The sequence below is a fragment of the Canis lupus genome, chromosome 33 (assembly GCF_011100685.1).
Source record: "Canis lupus familiaris isolate Mischka breed German Shepherd chromosome 33, alternate assembly UU_Cfam_GSD_1.0, whole genome shotgun sequence".
Taxonomy (NCBI): Eukaryota; Metazoa; Chordata; class Mammalia; order Carnivora; family Canidae; genus Canis; species Canis lupus.
This window is the reverse complement of record NC_049254.1, coordinates 2937973-2943972: the sequence shown is the minus strand read 5'-3', so window position 1 is coordinate 2943972 and position 6000 is coordinate 2937973.

Below are 6000 nucleotides of genomic sequence, written 5' to 3'. Positions count from 1 at the left end.
TCAGGGAAGCAATAATCTATTACAGGAAATCAGGTGGAGATAAGAATGCCAATAAAAACTTTTCCCTGAAGAATCTTTTGTCTTTTCTGGCTGTTCTCTCTATATATGCCCAGAGGCTTCTGTCTATCAAGGTTTTTCCTCTTTTCCTTAGTCTTTTAGGTCTGTATATTCTTCCCTCACATTATATCTCCAGAGTTAGATAGGGAAAAATGTCAACAGCCTATAATAATTTATCTAACCCCTTATTAAGATATACTATAAAATTATATTAAAATAATATAATAAAGATATTTCACCCTCACTTTAAGTTGTCACTTCTGTCCTTGTCACCAAAAGGTGGGCAAGCTGAAAATCAAGCACTTTTCTTAAACCAAACCAAGCAGTCAGTCTTAGCAAAATATGAAGAAAGAAGGTAGAGCCAGAGAAATATAGCAACTAAGTTTGCTTATCTAGAAGAGAAGGCAATGGAATCATAATCTTGTAAGAACACTTAAACAGAAATTTTGAAGACCTGCTGGAGGCTGAATGTGGACTAATATAAGAACAAGAAACCCCTGGTGGTTTCAGTCTTGAGAGCATCCCTACACTTTCATGGAGTTTCCTCCAAGATCCTTCTCCATATGAAAACTGGATAAAGATTATGGCAAGGTGGGGCAGGGGAGAAGTAATTGCTGTGAAACATGTGCAAAGCTTTCTCCATAAAGACATTCCTTAAAGCAAAGATTTTTGCCTGACTGAAATTCTAAACATTATGTTAGCTGGAAGAAAGGAATCCCTCTCCACCCTAAACCCTTCTAGCCCTTGTATGTTATCCAGGTAAAAGTGAGGAGAAAGTCAATAGAAATCAAGACCTCAAGGAAATAGATTGGGGATGCTGAATCTGAGAAGGGAATATGGACAACAGGAAAAATAAAATGACATATTCCTTAAGATTGAATAGCAACATTTGGGAAAGTCAAACAACCAAACACAAGTCCATAGAAACCTAATAGGAAGATTACAGTACATGCCCCTCTCATGCATTATTACCACACCAGAATAATATTTATGCTATTGTAAGAGTATAATAAAAGATTTTAGCAAAAAAGATTCAAGAAATAGACTTTCTGAAATAGAGAACAAAGGGAAACCTCAAAGTCAAGGGTGCAGACAATCGACAATCAAAAAAAAATTTGAAGCTCAGATCCCAAACATATTAACATAAAACCTCATATTAAAACCCATTTAATGGGGCAGCCCCGGTGGCACAGCAGTTTAGCACCGTCTGCAGCTCAGGTTATGATCCTGGAGACCCGGGATCGAGTCCCACATCGGGCTCCCTGCATGGAGCCTGCTTCTCCCTCTGCCTGTGTCTCTGCCTCTCTCTCTTTCTCTCTCTCTGAATAAATAAATAAAAAATCTTTAAGAAAAAATAAAAAATAAAACCCATTTAAATTCCTTGCAATAAAAAATTAAATTACATAGCAAGAGAGAAAATAGAAGAATGTAAAATGTTCAAGTGAAATAAACAATGTAGCAATAAAAGGGAAACCAAATAAAAAAATACAAAAATACCCACAAAACGTTTATAAATGTGGATATTAATTCACCGGCAGCAATGATAACTTAAATGATCCAAACACATCATAACAAACACACCAATTAAACAGAGATGGTTCTTGTTGAATAATGAAATATCCTAAAGTGTTTTATTTTAAAAAACACTTTAAATTTACAGACTTAAATAGGTTCAAAGTAAAGGGAAGAAGATATAGCATGCTAACATTAATAGATAACCAGGGATAATATACCTAAAGACATCAGTCCTAAAAATGTTTGAATGTAACAACAGATCATCAAAATACTCAAGACAAAAAGTCATAATTAAAAGGAGAAATAGACAAACCCACTAGTATAATCAAGTAGGCAGAAATTTAATAAGAGTATTGATGACCTATACGGCACCACAAATTACTGACATAATTGACATTTATAGAATACTCCATTCAAAAGCAGCAAAACACACATTCTATTAAAGTTCACATGCAACATCCATCAAGACAGAACACATTCTGTGCCACAGGACACACCATACCTACTTAAAAGAGTAAAAATCTCAGGATATAATAGCATTAAAGTACAAATCAATAACACAAAGAAAGGTGAAATTTTACCAAATATTTTGAAATTAATCAATACACTTCCAAATAATTCATGAACCAAAAAGGAAATTTCAAGAGAGTTTGGAAGCTATTTCAAACTATATGAAAATGCATATTATTAATATAATATGATAAGGTATAAGTATAATATGATATTAATATTGTATGATAATTAATATAATATGATAATGAACAAAAACATATTGAGAGGGAAATTTATAGCATTAAATGTATAGTCATGAAAAAAGAAAGTTATAAAAGCAAGAACCTACATTTTTAAAAGTAGACAAAGACCAAAAAACAAATTTAAATCAAATAGAATGGAGATGAGCAGAAATCCATTAAATTAAGAAAAACAATACAGAAAAATAAATGAAACCAAACATGGTTTAATAGGCTAATAACTGATAAACCTCTAACCAGGTTAACTAAGGCGGGAGTGGGGGCAAGGAGACACAAGTCAATCTCAGAATAAGTGGGAAGTTTGGGTTCAAGATGGTGATATAGGAAGATCCTGACCTTACCCCTCCCTTGGACACAACAAATCTATGGTAACATATTGAATAATTTCCTTTGAAAAAGTCCTGAAGACTAGATGAGCAGTACCTCCACAAGGAAGGACCAGAGTCACAACAACATGGGAAGGAACTACAGACATGCTCTTTTCAACAATCTCATGGGAAGGATCTAAAAAATATGAACCTTCCCTGAGTAGAGAGGGACGCCCCAAATTAGGCATACCCCTGGGGTCTGGGACCAGGGAGATAAACTCCCTAAAACATTAGGCTTTGAAAACCAATAAGGTACAAAATCCAGAAGAACCACAGAATTGTGGGGCTCTTAAAGGGATCAAGCACAGACTCACTCACCCTGGGAGCTAGCACAAAAGCAGTAGTTTGAAAAGAGTCGAGACCATATGTGGAAAAGAACTACTGACTAATCTCAAAGTAACTGCCCAAGAGACAGAAATCTGTTGGGACTCTCCCTGGGGACAGAAGTTCTAGCAGGTGACATTTTTGCAGTCTCACTCGACTTTGTAAGCACTGGCACTAGCAGATGACATTCCGTACCTCACTCTAACTTACTAGCGCCTCTGGGTACATCTCATGTCTTGTGCCGAAGGTGCACCACAGCCATCCAGGTGAGTGCATCCCCACCCCAGGCACAGACACACCACAGCCAAGTGAGCACCCACTCCATTGTGCCCTGGTTGCCACCCTACCACATCGCCTACACATGGGACACTCTCGAGTACCTGACTCTGGAGACCAGGCAAGATTGCGCTGTTAGCCCCTGGGACATCCCCTTACCTGTCCACTACTTCAAGCAGAGGTAAGGGCTTCACCTCATACATAGAAACAAACACTGAGGATTAGTCAAAACGAGGAGGCACAGGAATGTGTTCCAAACAAAACCCCAGAAAAAGACCTTAATAAAATGGAAATAAGTGATCTACCTGGCAAAGAATTCAAAGCGATGGTCATAAAGATGCTTATCAACCTTGAGAGAAGAATGAAAGAACACAGGGAGAATGTTATCAAAGAGAGAGAAAATAAAATACCAGACAGTAGTCACAGAGCTGACAAATACAATAGTGGAACTAAAAGAGGCAGAATGGATCAGTGAGATGGAGGACAAAGCAATGAACTTCACCCGAGTTCAGCACTACAGCAGCAAAAGGAAAAGGAATTTATTTTTTTATATACTTTTAAATATTTTATTTATTTGAGAGAGAGAGAGAGATAGCATGAGCAGCAGGGAGAGAGGGAGAGAGAAAATCTCAAGCAAACTCCACACTGAACTTGGAGCCCAATGTGAGGTTCCATCCCAGGACCCTGAGGTCATGACCTGAGCTGAAACCTAGTCAGATGCTTAACTAGTTGTATCACCTCAACAATCCAGAAGGAGAAGGAATTTAAAAAGGGAAGATATCTTAAGGGATCTATGGGCCAGCATCACACAGAATAACATCCACATTACAGGAATACCAGAAGGAAGAGAGACAGCAGCAGAAAATATATTTGAATAAATAATGGCTAAAAAAATGTCTAAATCTGGGGAAGGATAAAGAATTAGGAAATATGACAGAAATATGATGAGAGTAAGTGCTGTTGGAAAAATGGCACCAATAGACTTGGTTACTGCAGGTTTGCCACAAACCTTTAATTTTTTATGAAACACATTATCTGCAAGGAGCACTAAAGTGAAGTGCCATAAACTGAAGTGTGCTTGTAGATAAACTTGTAGAAACATACAATCTTCTAAAACTGAATCCTACAGAAACAAAATATCCAAACAGACCAATTACTAGTAAGGAGATTGAATCAGTAAATAAACTCCCAACAAACAAGGCTGGGACCAGACAGTATCACTTGTGAATTCTATCAAACATTTGAAGATTTAATATCTATCCTACTCAAACTCTTCTAAAAATTTGAGTAGGAGGGAATGCTTCCAAACTCATTTTATGAGGTCAGCATCATCCGGATATCAAAACCAGAGAAGGATATTGCTCACAAAAAAGAAAATTACAAGCCAATATTGCTGATAAACATAGATACAAAATATCCTCAAAAGATACTAGCACAATGATTTCAAGAATACATTAAAAAAAGATCATATACTATGATTTAGTGGGATTTATTCAGGTGACTCAGAGTGTTCAATGTCTGAAAATCAGCTATATATACCACATTAACAAAATAAAAGCTAAAAATCATATGATCACTTTAATAGATGCAGAAAAGCTTTTGTTAAAATTCGACATCTTTTCACAATAAAAACGCTCAACAAAGTGGTTATAGAGCAAACATACCTTATTAATAAAGGCCATTTATGATAAGCCTGTAGCTAATATCATACTCAAAAGTGAAAGGCTAGAAGCTTTTCCTCTAAGATCAGGAACAAGACAAGGACACAAAAATATACAGTGGGTGGGTTGGGGGGAAGGCAGGCTCCTTAATAAATGGTGCTGGGAAAACTGACAGCTACATGCAAAAGGATAAAAATGGACCGCTATCCTATACCACAAGCACTAACTAAAAATGGATTAAAGACATGAATATAAGCCTGAAACCAGGGATCCCTGGGTGGCTCATGGGGATCCCTGGGTGGCTCAGCAGTTTGGCTCCTGCCTTCAGCCTGGGTCGTGATCCTGGAGACCCGGGATCGAGTCCCACATCAGGCTCCCTGCATGGAGCCTGTTTGTCCGTCTGCCTGTGTCTCTGCCTCTCTCTCTGTGTCTCTCATGAATAAATAAATAAAATCTTAAAAAAAAAAAAGACCTGAAACCATAAAACATCTAGAATGAAGTCTGGGCAATAAGCTCTTGAGTTTTAGCAATGTTTTCATTTTTCTGAATTGGATTCCAAAGGCAAGGGCACCAGAAGTAAAAATGAACAAATGTGACTATATCACTAAATAGGTTCTGCACAGCAAGGGCAATCATCAATAAGATGAATAAGCCACCTACCAAATAGGAGGGGATATTTGCAAATCGTATCCAATAAGGGGTTACTATACAAGATACATAAAGAATTTATACAACTCAACAACAACAAACCAACCAGCCTGATTAAAAAATAAGCAGATAATCTGAATAATTTTTCCCAAAAGGACAGAGATGGCCAACAGTCACCTAAAAGATATTTAGCATCATTAATTATGGCAATGCAAATCAAAACCACAATGACATCACCTTGTACCGGTCAGAATTGCTATGATCAAAAAGACAAGAAATAAGTGTTGTTGAGAATGTAGAGAAAAGAAAACCCTAATGCAGTCTTGCAGGAATGTAAGTTGGTAAAACCACCATGGCAAACATATGGAGGTTCCTAAAAAAAATAAAAATACAACTACT